The sequence below is a fragment of the Pseudopodoces humilis genome, chromosome 12 (genome assembly GCF_049639895.1).
Source record: "Pseudopodoces humilis isolate 2021_Gansu_Grassland_sample_001 chromosome 12, ASM4963989v1, whole genome shotgun sequence".
In the NCBI taxonomy this organism is placed as follows: Eukaryota; Metazoa; Chordata; class Aves; order Passeriformes; family Paridae; genus Pseudopodoces; species Pseudopodoces humilis.
Genome location: NC_142211.1, coordinates 7801149 through 7816997, shown reverse-complemented (window position 1 = coordinate 7816997; position 15849 = coordinate 7801149).

The window sequence follows — 15849 nt, the reverse complement described above, 5'->3', positions numbered from 1 at the left end:
ATCTCCAAGAATGGGCCGGCCCACCACAGCAGCTCACGACGGACAAGGCTAGTTAGCGCCTGGCGTTCACTGCTCACTAGTGAAACCTACCCGCATCTCATCCATCCCTTCTGCACTAGTAGTGCAATCCCAGGCTAATACACCTGACGCGAACCGAACTCTAGTTATTCCTGCCATCTTTTCCCTCTTGTGCGAGAGTTCAGCCGCACCTGCCGCCTTCTTAGATAACATATCTTCATCTAGCTATAACTGAAGTTACCGTCCGCACCAGTCATCAGACACAAGGGGGAGCAATTACAACAGCTACTCAAAAGCAGCTCTGATAAGATCTCTCTAGTTACCCAACACTCTGAATACAAACATCACAAGGGAAGGGGGGTGTAAAAACAGTAATAGCCAGGTGAGAGTGGAACCTAGAGACAAATCAATTTAGCGTTCACCATTACGCAGACGTAACCTATGGGAGGGGTCCAGGGTGGGAATGGGATTTGTGAATGCTCCTCTTTAATCTATCTACAGTAGATTACTAGGAATTTCTCAATAAAGGGAGAATTTAAAGGCGAGCTATTAGAAAGATCGCTATATGTAGCTATGGTACGTGGCACTGGAACAATTAGATCAAATTCTCTAGGGCCCAATATTTTCACTTGGGAAGAAATTGCAATCAATAATGAAAATCAATTATTTTCCCAAGAGGTAAAGAAGCTATGATTTTAGAACTGCTGGGATAAAAACTTAAAAATATGGGGAAAGAGAAAAACCAACAAGGGGCCCACCGGGAGAAACAAGGACAATTGCCAACTGCACCTCCTGATTGGAACCAGAATGATGAAAGTTGGGAGGGGATAGTATGAGATGATTATCGTAATTTGATAAATCAAAGGGATAAAGGAGGAAGCGCCCCGTAGGGCCAAAAAATGTTAGAAAAGCCTTTGAGGGACAACAGGGGAGGAAAGAGGAAACCCCAACTGAATGGCTGGAAAAGGCTCCGAACAAAAAAATATGAAACTAATACTCTAGTAAAATAGACCCTGGAGTCCCTAGCAGGACAAGCCCCTGCTAAGGGTCAATTTTGTCAACCGAACCGGGCATGCCCAGAAATTAAGAAAAAAAACTAGAAAAATTGGAAGACTGGTGTCACGAAACAAACCCTTAAATGGACTCTTATTTAAGAGAAGCGCAAAGGGGTTTATGTACGGAGAGGAATGAAGAAAACAAAGCTAAAGTGGAAGCAAAAATCTGATAGCCACTATGTAGGGACAAAAACACTTTTTTCCAAGAAAAAAATTCTGAATCAAAAACCCTCAGGAATTCCTCCTAAAACACTCAGGGGCTAGAAGTGGGGAATGGAAAAGGGAAGAATAATTAAAAAAATCCAGCAACAATCACAAAATAAATCTCCCAGGGACAACCCCCCCAGGAATATCCTGTTTTTATTGCAACAAAAGGAAGGGCATTTTAAACTGAGAATTGCCCTCCACTTAAGGAGGGATGCTAAAGATATTTCAAGAGGACTACCCCCAGATGAAGAATAAGGGGAGTCACTGGGCTCTTATTTTTCCTTTGGGGGGCGAACCCAAAACACACCACATAATCCAAACAACACACACACCAAAACAACACACATAAAAAAAAAAAACATACAAATTACACCAAACCAAAACAAACAAACCAAAAATCACACTCTGGACACCACGACACAACACAATGACACCACACTCAAACAAAAAACACAAAACACAAATAACAATAACACACACATACAACAAACGACAAACAATAAACAACAACAAATATAACACACAACAAACAAACTCTCAAAGGACTAAACAACACACAAAAACACCAACCGACAACACATCATACACTAACCATAACAAGATTACCATCTGGAGCCTTTGATAACTTTAAAAGTGGGCCCCCAAGAGGAGACATTAGAATTTATAGATGATACTGGGGCAGAGAAAGGACTTGTGGTTGTTAATATTCCAAAGCGGATGTGATATAAGTAATGATACTCGTAAAAGTAACAGGGGCAAAAGGGAAGGGTTTTAAAGTTCCTGTCATTAAAAATGGTGTGTCCATAGAAGCGAAGAAAACAAAAATAGGAATACGGAGATGTTCTTAACTTTGTTCCTGGGGGCTGGCAGTCAAACTTTGTATTGGGTAGAAGGGATTTTTACAGATACAGATTAGGAAATTGGGGTTATCCCAGTAGAAGGGAGAAAAAATGACAGCCAAAGTGTTTAAACACTTGGCCAAGGAAAGATGAAAGAGAAAATTAACAAAGAAAGTTTGGGCTGGGAAAAAGGAAATAGGGGTGGAGTTGAATATTGACCCCATAAGGGTCACTATTTGAAAGGGAAGAACGTCCCATACGTGTAAAACGTCCAGTAATCCGTATTTCTTTGGAGGGGAGAGAAGGCCTTAAAGCCAGTAAATAGAAGAAGTTTTTTTGATAAAGGAATGGGACAAATTGGAACCGTTGTAAATTCTCCTCCATAACACCCCCTATACTCCCAGTAAAGGATAACCCATGATGGAAATATACAGATTAGGTGGCAAGATTTAAGTGGACGGGTAAATAAAAGAACACGAGGCCCGTTTTACCCTGGTGGTTCCTAATCCTTATACCTCTTTTAAGTACAATGTCCCTACCTCAACATCAGTGGTTTTTCCAGTGTGGGTGGATCTTAAAGATGCTTTCTGGGCCTGCCCACTGGCAGAAGAAAGCCTGAGATATTTTTGCCTTTGAATGGGAAGATCCAAATACCGGCGATACGAAAGCACAACAATTAAGATGGGACAAAAATTACCACAAAGGATTCCACCAGAAGTCGCCCAAATCTAATTTTTCCGGGGTCAAGCCTTAGAAAGTAGATACTCTAAAGACAGAAATCTTCTCCCCCGCACTCCTCCTGATAGGAATACAAATTATCCAATATGAAGTAGGATGATCTCCTAATATCAGGAGAAATAGAAGCTGAAGTTAGAGAGAATCTAAAACTCTACTATAAAAACTTCTGAATTATTTCTTTGGGGAAAAAAGTGGACTCAGGGGTAAGAAGAGTATCAAAGAGGAAAGTTACATGTTTTTTGTGGAAAAAGAATCCAGAGGTAAAATAAAACAAATCTTGGTCAACCTGAATAAGCAAAGGGTAATAGCAGGAATTTAAATCCTGAAAAAAGTAATTGCAGAGGGGATTCCTATCCCTTCCTCCTCCCTCTTCAAAGAAAGAGGTTTAGGATAACTGCTGGGACTGTTGGGATATTGTAGGATTTGTGGATTGAAGGGATACACACAAGGCAGTAAAAAATTTTTGTATGAGGAAAATTGACAGGGGGAGGATCAAGATAAGATGGACTAAAGATGATGATGATAAATTAGAAACAATTGAAATTGATAACTAGCCTCAGTACCAGCCCTAACGCCTACCATCCTTAGAAAAAAACCCTTTCATTTATTCGTTTCAATGTGGAAAACGGAAGTAGCTCACGGGGTTTTAGTTCACAAGGAATGGGGGGGGGGTGAAGTATACCTTTGAGCCTTTTTATCCTAAATTATTTGTTCCAGTGAGCACAGGCTGGCCCTGTATTGTATTCAGGGCTTAACAGCAGCTTCTGCATATTTTTGGTGGTGGAATGCCGTAAGCTCACCTTTGGGAAGATAAATTCAATTTGTATGCACAAACCATTCTGTTCCGAAAATGTGCTAAATCAAAATGCTGAAAAATGGTTAACAGACTCCCGGTTGTTAAAATATGAAGCAATCTTAATGACAATAATTGATTTGACAATAGAAACAAGCAGGAGTCTCAATCTGGCCCGCAATTTCTGTATGGGGAACACACAAAGATTGATTTGGCACATAATTGTCTGGAAATCATACGCAATGCCAACCTAAAGTCTCAGGAAGATTTAAGCAGAACATGACCCCCCCCCCCCCCATTTTGGAGAAGGAAATAAAAAAATATATGTTGAGTGGTTCAACTTGATGCTTGCAAGGAAAAATGAATGTCGGGAATATGCTGTAGTTGAGGGGGGGAAAATATTTGCAGACCGTTGAAATAAGGAAGTCTACCTTCATAACTGGTCTTGCCCTAATCTTGCGCAAATTTTATGCTCTAAAAAAGAGCACTGGAGCATTTAGCACATAAAAAGGGGACCATCTATACTGACTCAAAGTATGCCTTTGGAAAGTGTTTTTTAGAGTAATTCATAACCTTTGGGAAAATTTGGGAAGAAAAGAAGGGGGGAGGGTTACTAGAACTCAAAAGGGAAGGGGACTAGTAAATGAGGGACTTATTTTAGAAAGTTTTAGAAGCGTTAAAAAACTTCTATGAGGAGATAGCTGTAGTACCTATTCAAAGGACACCAAAAGGGCCCAATGACCAACCTTGAAATAATGGAGGGAATTACTTGGCGGACCAGGGGGCTAAAGAAGCGGCAGAAAATGGGGACAAACGAGTAATGTTAATTTTAACCCCAGGACAGTGGAAGATTTTGGAAATCCCTAAATATTTTTAGTGTGAAAGAAGAAAAAAGGAATTGCTTAAGATAGTGGGGGGGGAGAGAACGGGATCAGTCTGGGAAAATGGAAAACTCCCTGATGGCGGAGACAGTTACTTAATATGCCACTCACCTGAAATAAATATTAGAAGTTATGCATTCAGAAAAGACTCCATTGGGGTAATCAGGCTTTGTGTGGATCTCTTTCTATGGCGATTGTGGTATGCCATTGGAATTCTTTGGAGTAGCAAAACAAATAACTGAAAACTGCATAACTTGCCAAAAGGTAAATAGAAAAATAATGAGAAAAACACCATTAGGTGGCCGTGAATTAGCCTTACGGCCATTTCAAAGTATTCAAGTGGATTTCACTGAACTTCCCCAAGTCCAAAAATGGAAGTTCCTATTGGTAATAGTAGACCACTTAACTCACTGGGTGGAAGCTATTCCCGCTGCCAGGGCCACAGCTAATGTGGTGTGTAAAACTCTTTTGGAACAGATTATTCCCAGGTATGGAATGATTAATAAAATAGACTCAGATAGAGGAACACATTTTACATCTAAAGTCTTACAGCAAATAACCCAAACCTTGGGAATAAAATGGGAATTGCATACCCCCTGGCACCCACAAAGTTCAGGCCGGGTGGAAAGAATGAATCAAACTTTAAAGAAGACCTTAACAAAATTAATGATTGAAACCCAGATGTCCTGGGTAAAATGTTTACCTCTGGCTCTATTAAGGGTTCGAACACAACCCAGGTCAGACCTGGGAGTGTCACCCTATGAAATGATGTTTGGACTACCCTTCCTTACCACCCGACATGAAACTGCCACTTATGAAGTAGGGGAAATAAGTGTCAGAAAATATGTCACCACAATTGCTAAAACACTTGAAAACCTAAGGCTAAAAGGAATGATCCCTCAAACCACCCCTTTGGAGTTCAAAATTCATAATATTCATCCAGGAGAATGGGTACTGGTAAAGACATGGAAGGAACAATCTTTAACTCCTCAATGGGAAGGTCCTTTTCAGGTACTGCTGACAATGAAGGCTGCAGTCCAGACCAGGGAGCGAGGTTGGGTCCACGCCAGTAGAATCAAGGGACCTGTGCAGAAACCTGAGGAGTGGACTATAACATCTGAACCGGGTGATACCAAATTGACTCTTAAACGGGAACTGGGTGGTAATGAACTGGGACAATCCACAGGATCCAAGGGATGAGCAAAGAATCACGCCTAATTGGGAAGTGAGACCAAGCCTGTATCAGTGGTTTCAAGTCCTGCCTGGACAAGTTCTGAGACACCTTCGATATCCACCTTGTGGGAGGAATACTCCCTCTCCAAACAGGAGGATTGGGGCTGTTTCGGTCAGGAAATCCTCATATTTTTGCTTTGGCCGGTGATCTGTATAAAGAAGGGGGAGAATCACAACTTCCATCAGTGCCACACCATATACCTTGTATAAATCATCCCAATACGGGACATGCTAGCTGGGTTAAATATAAGTGTTTAAGTTGTGGGAAAAATTGGTATTGCAGCTCACACAATCGGCGTTCTTGTTGTAGGGAGTGTCGAGCACATAATAGATTCTCTATCCAAACAGAATTGCAGGCAACTGAAATAATAACTCTGTTCTGTGGATGGGAATTACTGGTGCCTGTTGAGTGGGAAATACCTGAAGAACGGTGGGATACTACTGTTAAAAGGTGTCAAAAGAGATTTGCTTGGAAATTACAAAAGAGGAAGTGACAAGGAAATAGGGGGCAAGACCAGATTGGCCTCTATAACTCGCCACCAAGAAGAATATAAAACACCTGCTGTGAGCCGCAACCTCATAGGCAGGATGGGTGGGGGTGTAAGCCATACTGGACCCCTATTATTCCTTCTTCTGTCACTTATCCTTTTCCCTTTTGGGACCCCAGCAAAGCCATGTTACAAATGCTATCGAAAACTTTACATGGAAAAACGCCGGGGTTTCTTTCTTATTACCCACACCAATATCAATAGTCACTGCTATAAACCCATCCAAGTTAAGTACCTGTATACATAAAGAAGAAAAATATTGGATCACAGAAAACTTAGGAGTCAGTCAGTGGTACTAGATTGGGAAGCACTTGCCCAAAAGGGGAAAAATGGATTTGCTTCACAGGGGCAGTCAAGGGAAAGACCCAAGATTTGATAAAAGAGCAAGTGATAAGAAAAAAAGATAAAACCAACACAGAAACCTAAACCTAACTTAACCTCACGTCAGGACCTGTATGCAAGGCTCAAACAGCAATTAAAAGGGGAAACAGATATCTCAAGACTAGGGAAAAACCTGTTTGTGGATTTAGGGGAGAGGATAAGTAAAGAACTTAACATAACGAACTGCTGGGTCTGTGGAGGAGCCTTGATGATGGAGGAATGGCCATGGAAAGGTAGTAGCATAGGCCCAGTGGAACTCCTTAAGTGGAACCGGACCAATATAAGAGGGGGGACTCGACCAGAAGGATGGATTCTAAGTTCAACAGTGATGTTTATGGCGAACTGGTAAGGAATTTATTAAAGAAATAGGGAAAACTCCCTGTAAAAGGTATAAGGTTAGCAATGGAACTTCTACATGGTGGATCCCAGAGGAACCAACTCTGTATTGGACTCAAGGAAAAGTAAAAGAAAGAATTTGTGTGTATGATAATCGAACCAGACTCTTCAGATGTAATGGTAAAGGAAAAATCCTTACTCTGGAATCCCAGAAATATCTAAATTTTGGGAAAATATAAATCAACAGAAAAATGACTATTGGAAGGCACCAGATGGCTTATTTTGGATATGTGGGAAAAGGGCATACCCAAAGCTCCCTTCACAATGGAAAGGGAGTTGTACTCTGGGAATCATTCAACCAGGATTCTACCTTTTGCCAGGACCAGATGGAGATCAATTGGGAGTGCCGGTTTATGAGGACCTAAAAAGAAATAAAAGGGAATTGTTTGGAGGACCTCAAAAATGGGGAGATGAGGAATGGCCCCCTGAACGCATACTAGAAACATATGGGCCAGCTACTTGGGCACAAGATGGAAGTTGGGGATATCGACCCCAATTTACATGCTAAATCGCATTATAAGACTCCAAGCTGTAGTAGAAATCATAAACCAATGAAACAGCTGGGGCTATGGAATTAATAGTCAGTCAGCAACGCCAAGCCAGAGCTGCAATATATCAGAATAGACTGGCTTTGGACTATCTATTGGCTGAAGAGGGGGGTGTTTGCGGGAAATTTAATACATCAGATTGTTGTTTGCAAATTGATGACAATGGAAATGCCGTTCTAGATATCGCCAAGAACATCAGAAAAATAGCCCATGTGCCAGTCCAAAAATGGGAGTCAGTGATGACCACCAATTGGTGGAATAACCTGTTGGGGACAGAATGGTGGAAGAAGCTAGGTTTCTTCCTCCTATGCGCTACAGCTGGTTTAATATTCCTTCCTTGTCTAATCCCCTGTTTCATCCAACTAATCACCAAAGTGGTGCAGGGCATGCAAATAGTAGCAATGCCTACAGACCCAAAAATTGGCTACATCTGGAACGGCACAAAAAATCATGATATTAAGAAAACAAAATAATGTGAAAGATCTGCTAGAAGAAGCTAAATTGATTTGTGAGAAAAATGAACGAGTGCTAGAAGCTAGGAAACAAGAATTATTGCTCAAGCCAAATGATTTATAAAAAAAAATAAAAGGAGGGGTTGTTGTGAATTCATGTTGTAAATATTGGCTTTTCACAATTATTCTGATAAATATATATTATATGCTTTCACTATATTCTTTTCTCTCTTAGCAAGTTATAGGCTTAGATAGGAATTCTGAATGGTAAGGATATGTTTCATCCGGACAAGGCAAGACAATGGGAGGATCAAGCTGTGGAAAACAGGCTGTTATCAGCAGCAGGAAATGGAGAGCAAACTGTTATCAAAAAAACCGGTACCAGGACGTGGGCAGGGGGAAAGATAAGCTCAGCTGCCCTCAGAAGAAGGATGAGGGGCCCAGACCCTTATCAACAACTGACCATCTGCAGAAAAAAGGAAACAGACTCCAAAAGAATGCTGACCAGCTAGAATAATGATGACCAGCAAAAAAATATATGTTGACTCAGCAAGAAAATGAGACTGTGAAAGAGCATGATCCAAGAAGGCGGAACCAGGGAGGGGAACATGCTTGAATATGCATTAACCCCATCACAACAAGGATGAGGATAAAAGGGGTATCCTCTAAGATACCATGTGTGCTCTTTGGCCCTGCGCCAAGGCACCCGGCCGTAAACTCTTTGCTTTACTTTGTCTCTTATTGTCTTTATTAAACTGTTTATAAATTTACAGGAGTGAATCGTTCGTGTTCTCACACTATACGTAAGATTTAAGTAAAAAGAACATTGCTTTTTGCATGTTAGAATTAAGGTTCAAAATTTGTGTAGAAAGTATTGTTTTAAAAGCGTGCTTTTAACTGATTGGATGATTTACGAATTTAATCCCCTGTATTGGGGATCAAAAAAAACAAAACATCTGAAGAAGAACAGCAGCACCACCCATCATCACCAACTGCTATTGCGGCCACAGGACAACCGAACTCCACGCCGAGAAGTCGACGACCCCAAACATCAGGACCCTATACCAAGAAAGCTGCTGCACAGAACCTCAGAACTTTATGCCAAAGCTTTTAGCAAATACTTAAACTCTCCTGAACTCTTTGCCTTTGAGAGTAATGCTTATTATACAATAAATACCTTTCTAGAGAATCATCAACTTGCTCAAGTCTCTTTGAGACCTGGAAATATCCCAAGAATCCCCACTGAAGTGTCGACAGGCAACCAAATAAATTATCAGCCATCAGATTATAAATGGATGCAAGATAATAAAAGGAAACTTTCATAAGGAATGGATGAGGGAACAGTTAAGAAACAGGCCAAATTAGTATACCTGAAAGAGCTTTGAAACACTATGTGAATCCTGAACATTGATAAAATGTAGTAAAACATTTTAATAGAGTAAAGGCATAATATTTTAGTAAAAGCCTATCTGCACAAGCCACCTTTTGGTATAAGCGACAATATTAAAGGTAGTGTCCTTGAAACTCTTATGGAGCAGCAAGAATGAAAGTAAAAACCATAGCTTGGTGTTCTGGGGAAAGAATGTAAACAATATGTATTAACCAATAGTAGCTTGCTACGCCCGCGGACCCTGTCGGACCCTATAAAAGTGTGCTAAAGATAGGAAATCGAAAAACGATGTTCGCCTGTTGAGGGTTTAGGTGTCCTTTTTTGTTGTTTTTGTCGTACAGGCCTGCCCGTGGAATTTTTACCCATTATGTGCTGGGACAACCTAACTACCGGTACTTAGGTGTGATTGAACAACGGACATAGAGTAGCCGGCCAGGGGGGGGGGAAGGTGGCAGAAAAGGAGGGTGGGGACAGTTTTTAGCTGGCTTTCTTCGGCTTCGGGGAAGGACGTTCGTTTTTGCTGGGTCGCGGAGCTGCTGCTTCTTCTTCCTTCTCCCCTCCTTGGTTGGGGGCCTCGCACCTCTCGGCCCTGCCGTAACGAGTGGCAGTAGCCAAGGCACCGCTCGCCGCGGAGCTGCTGAGACACCTCAGCCACCAGCCCAGGATCCTCAGCTCGTCCCTGCTGTTACCAGCCGACTGTTCCCCTCGTGCCCTGCAGGAGCACCGGGACTGCCTGCCCGAGGGGTTTGTGAAAACATAACCTCTCTCCCATCCCATCTCAGCCCGAGAAGGCTGTCCCGGGGGTCCCTGGTTCTGTGTTTCTTGTTATTGCTGTAGTTATTGGTTGCTTGTTTGCCTGATTATACCAGTAAAGAACTGTTATTCCTATCCACCCAGACCTCTGCCTGAAAGCCCCTTTAATTTCAAATTTATAATAATCTTGGAGGGAGGGGGTCTACATTCTTTCATCCCAATGGGAGGCTCCTGCTCCTCCTAGGCAGACACCTGTCTTCTAGAACCAAGACATACGCCATACTTCTGTGAAGACTCGGCTGAATAGTCTGAGCTGGCTTTCTCAGTAATAAAATTCATTAGGAAGTGGACCCCCTCCACCAATATCTCAGAGCACAAGTTACATGGTCTGATTAGAAAATCATTAAGGAAGTTAACATCACAATGTGACATTTAGTAAAAGAACACTCCATAAACAACAGTTAGCTTAGAACAAGGAATTGAATTGACAGAGAAACTTTTCCAGGTGAAGTATGGCAAATAGATTTTAGCTCCATACTCTTTAGCAGAGCAATATAAAATAGAGGACTATTCTTCCAGCAGAGTATTTCAAGTATATCTGCCTTACCTACCTGTATGTATTTTCTTCTTTGTACATAATACATTCATTTCACTTCTTAATTTTCAAATCCACAAGCAATTTTCCAGTTATGTATTATTTTTTTCTTAAAATAAGCAAATGCTAAATGTTATCAACCCATATTGTGATACTGACTTTTCGCAAGTATTAATATGAGTTTTATATGTTATATGGTTTTGCTATGTCTTTTTCTTTTTTCTCCTGCTAGCAAGTTTTAGGCGAAGGTCAAGAAGAATTTTGGACATTAGCACTATGTCCTGTCTGTACAAAGCAAGATAACCTCCAGTGGACAGATGATGGTGATATGTGGATAGAAGGACTCTATAACTCGCAGAGTAGTTATAAGAGTAGGTATGAATTTATTCAGCGCTGAGATGCATGGGGGGCATCCTCCAAAGGTATGCACACCTTGGAGATCTTGTTTCTCCTTTTTTATTCTCTACAAATTAGTGTTGCACAGTATGCCTAATACATATTCATTTGCTAACCCCCGCCTGTCCCCGCTTAGTATTAAAATTAGTTCCACGCCTATTTGCAGCTGCACACTGCTCCTTGTTGGTCACTCTGGTGGTCTTCTAGGGGTCTTTGGGGCTGAAGTCATCATTTTTCCTTTGGCTGAACTTTTTACCTTGTCTCCTTGCGCATGCTCCTTTTAGTTCTTTTGACCCTCCTGTTGATATATTTTATAAATTAGTAAAAGCCTGTATGCACAAACCAGCCTCTGAAATAAGTTGTGATATTAAAGGCTAAAGTCCTTGAAACCTTCATGCAGAAGAGAGAGTAAAGCAAAACAATATCCTTGTGTGTAGGAGAAAAAATGTAAACTGTGTGTGTTAGCCAATAGTAGCTTGCTTAGCCTGCAGACCCTGTAGAACCCTATAAAAGATGTGCTAAAGATAGAAATAAATGGCGTTCACGATTACTTCTGTGAAGACTGGTGAATAAGCCGGCGGTCTCTCTATTTTGGCGCCCGAACAGGGACACCCTGCGGGCAGGGGGGCTTCGGTGGGTCCACGCACGGTGGGACGGAGCCTTAGACCGAGGTTGGTGGAGCGGATCTGAGTGCAGATAGAGGCTGCCGTGGATCGGTACCAGATAGGCAGCTCGTGAATCAACAGGGGCGAGTCGCTGGGGGAGTCCGAAGGAAGGGGCGCTGTAGAAGGGTCACAACCTTCCCCCCTGCTGCGGGCCGTTGTCATGGATGTGGAATTTGCGCCGGGGGGAAAAACTGCTTCTCTGCATCCTCGTTAAACGAGGTGGAGCAGCCAGAGAAAAGGACCTGGATATGCTCATTATATGGGCCAATTATCACGGGCATTTGACAGTGCCCTCACTGATCTTTGCAGTGAAAGAACGGACTGATATATTGGTTCTGATATGGGAAACAGCAATCACGGAAAAAGAGCAAGGACACTGTGTCTCTCGGTCGAACTTGGCAGATTTTAATTAATACCTTAAAAAACAGAAAAGCGAGATATGCTGAGGCTGTGAGCCCCGTAATTCTACCTGCGTCACAGCGGCAGATGCCTTTACCTCCCACTGCTGGGCAAGCACTCCTATCTATGCTGCCCTTGGAGAGAGGGAGGGGAGAGTCAGAGAGAAGAAAATAATGAAAAAGAAATTCCACAGCAAACGCTGAAACAACGAAAATAATCTGTTCAGCAACGGCAGGATGTGATACATTCGGAACTATTTGCTTCATTTTTGGAGTCACTTTTAACACTACAATCTTATTTACGTTCCAACTTTACTACCCTGGAAGAAAAGAAGCCAAATTTAGACTGGTTTCCACCTGAACCAGGGGGACATGGGGAAGCACTGAGGTGTGAGCAGAGAACAAAGGCACCCTCGGGGTAGAAGCAGTGCAAGAAAAGTTGCAAGGCCACGCTGATAAGCTGCAATGGTCGCCGTTGTTAGCACCTGGCCGTGAGAGACTTTTCGTGTGACATTGCCTGCTTTTGTAAAATCGTGCCCTTTTTTCCTCTATTGGCGAACAAGAGAGATTGAGAGAAAAAACTGCATTTGTTAAAGTTAACTTTGTGAGGTTTTTTTTTCTTTCTCTCTTTTTCCTCTCTTCGAGAGTATGTGGAGGATGTGAAAGAAGATAACAGCAGCAGAGAGCAGCAGCAGGGCAGGCAGTCAACCCCCCCCGCTCCCTCTCTAAGAAAAAGCACTGGGATAATACCCAGTTTGTTAAAAAGTCATGATTTATTGGGTTTTCAAAATGTTTTTATATACCCTTTTAGAGTTAATTTTGTGTTTTAAGTAATTATGAGTTTATGCAATTGCAGTTTTTAGGATTTTACTAGAGAAGTTATTGTGATTCTTTGAACTTTAAAAAAAAAAAAAAAAAGTGTTTAAAGTGTTTAACAGAAGTTGCCTTGCAATAATTGGTTTTAGAACCTAAGGTTAAAACATGGTATGATTTACAGCTTCTAAGAAAACCTTCCAATTAATGTTATCTACAGAAGAGATTTGTAGTTTAAAAAATAATTAGTTAAGAGAACTTTACTGTACAAGACAAAGTTAAGTTAAAGTATATATTATCTATTTGCTTGTTTTTTCCACAATTTTAATAAGGTAATTTTAATGTGAGTCCTTTTGTTATATAAAACACATATAACTGCATATATACCAATTTTGGATTTTGGATTTTAGTTTAAGAATTGGACTTAATGTTTCTGAAAAGTGCTACAAAAGCTGGATGGCAACTTGCCAAATCCTGTGTTGTTGTGGTTTTTCTCTAGAAAAACTGCACTTTAAAATCCTAACCAATTTAAGCATATACTAGGTAAATTCCTGTTATGAATAAGTATTTTTAGTAACATATGCAGTTATGTGGGTTACTCTCAAAGCTAGATGACATAGAATTGTGATGTATTTGTTACATTTTTATAATCTTTATAGTGAATCCATGTTATTGTTATATTGTGTTTAAAAGATATATATCAAACTTTTAGCTGCTTTTTGTAGTAACAGAGAAAGATTAAGGTATGTTTTTATTTAATATAGATTAAGTGTTAATAGAATTAAGAATAGTCAAGTTTTATTATGTTTAGGCTTGAATGTTTTTAAGTTAAGTTTTCTAACTTAGATATTCTTTTAAGGTTAAGTTTCTTATTTCCTTTTGTTATAAATAATTATTGTCAGGTTTAAATATTGTCTAATTTGAATTGTTTTATGTTTTATTTGAGACACTTGTCTAAACTGCAAAGTATAGTTATTTTCCTAGAGATATGAAGATAGCCACAGCTGAAACAGCTGTGATAGAACACTGATGAACACCTACTTATGGATAGAAGTGAATGCAGTCTGTGACACCCTTGACTTCACTGGGAGTTCTATTGGTTGTTGCAATCTCTGCAGTTTTTGTTTGTTATAGCTTTCTTATTTTTCAGTGTTTCCAGAATTTTAAGAAGATGTATCATTGCTGAAGATCAGCTGCCATAGGAGAGGCTTCAGATTAAACCAACTGCTGCATGGTTTAATTGGTCTGGTACCTAAGGCTCCTGATAATTGCTTTGTACATATGCTATTTTAACAGTTTGCTGTGCTGTAAGCATCTCATAGCTGCTACTATTGAGAACCTTGCTTTAGAAATATGTTAAGAGGCATCTTTCCAGTTTAAAGCCTAAGGCCCTGGCCAAGCCTTGACTTTACCTGGATGGAATGTTTGCCAACAGATCCAGATGTTTTCTGTACCAAAAGAGTATTTGAGTCAGTTTTTGACTCAGAAATTTGACCCTATTAATACAACAGCTGGATCAATTTTGAAGTGAGCTTGGAGAATCATTTCCGAAGGTGATTATCCAGTCTTTCACTGATTTTTTTTGTTTCTGTTTGTTTGCTAACTATGGGATGCTGGTGCAGTGTTTTAGTAATTAATAGTAGTTTTATACTACATATGTTATTAATAATGTTTATGATTTAATTGATTTTTAACTGTTATAGGTTCTTATTAATTGTGTATATGGTTTTGACTTGATGTCAATGTTTATAACAGAAGTACATCTCATTTTTATTTCTTTTTAAGAAAACGGGGGATATTGATGCCCTAAAAGCATTTATGTAATTCATTAACTTCAAGGGGAGAAGTGTCTATGTTTTGTTGGCAGCTTCAAAAAGGTCACCTGTCCATCTGACCAGACTGTCTGCCTCTGAACACACGAGATCCAGTGAACAGAGATGTCATCACACAGCCTTGGTACTCCGAACATGGATCAGAAGTGGACCTGTCAGGACACAGTTGTGTCTGAACACTAAACAGACAGTTGCCAACAGAAATTTTATGTTGTTATTATGATGTTGTGTGTCTACCAGTTTTTCAGTTATCCTTTGTTTTAAGATTTAGAAGGATCTGAAGAACAACTTGAACATCAAAGCCCTCAGTCATCGATCAGCTGCCAGCTGACATCACGGAAGCAGTGAACGGTACAAGACTGAATTGTGTTAGAGAAATTCTGTAGAAGATCTAAGAAGTGTAGAGACTCCATCTAACTGTAATATAAAGCAAATTGTAGTTGTGTGTTTACCCTTTCAGCAAATTGCTTTCACAGCTTAGACTACATATATACCTGAGCACGTGTGTTAAAAGTAGATGGATAATAGTTAAGATAAGTTTAGCTTGTGTAAGTGATTATTATATTAGTATAAGGTATAAGTATTTCCCCTTCAAGAGGCAGTGTAAGCATCTTTGAAAGTTCATTTAACCATTGAAGTTTTAGCCGTGAGTTTGCAAACATGATGTCATTTACATGGTAAACTGCTTATGGTAATTGTGCTGTGTATAGTCCATGACCAACTGTCTGCTAACTAACATCCAAAAGCGACAGAACATATGGGTCACTCTGGCACACTTGACTGGCCAAAGGTCAATGTGTCTAAGCCTAGCCACACCTGGAGATCTTTTCACATCTGTCTCATAGGAGTCCCTGAATGGGATCCTCCAGCATTTAAAAGGTTTAGTTGGTAACGAGACTCGACTGAATCGATTGGCAA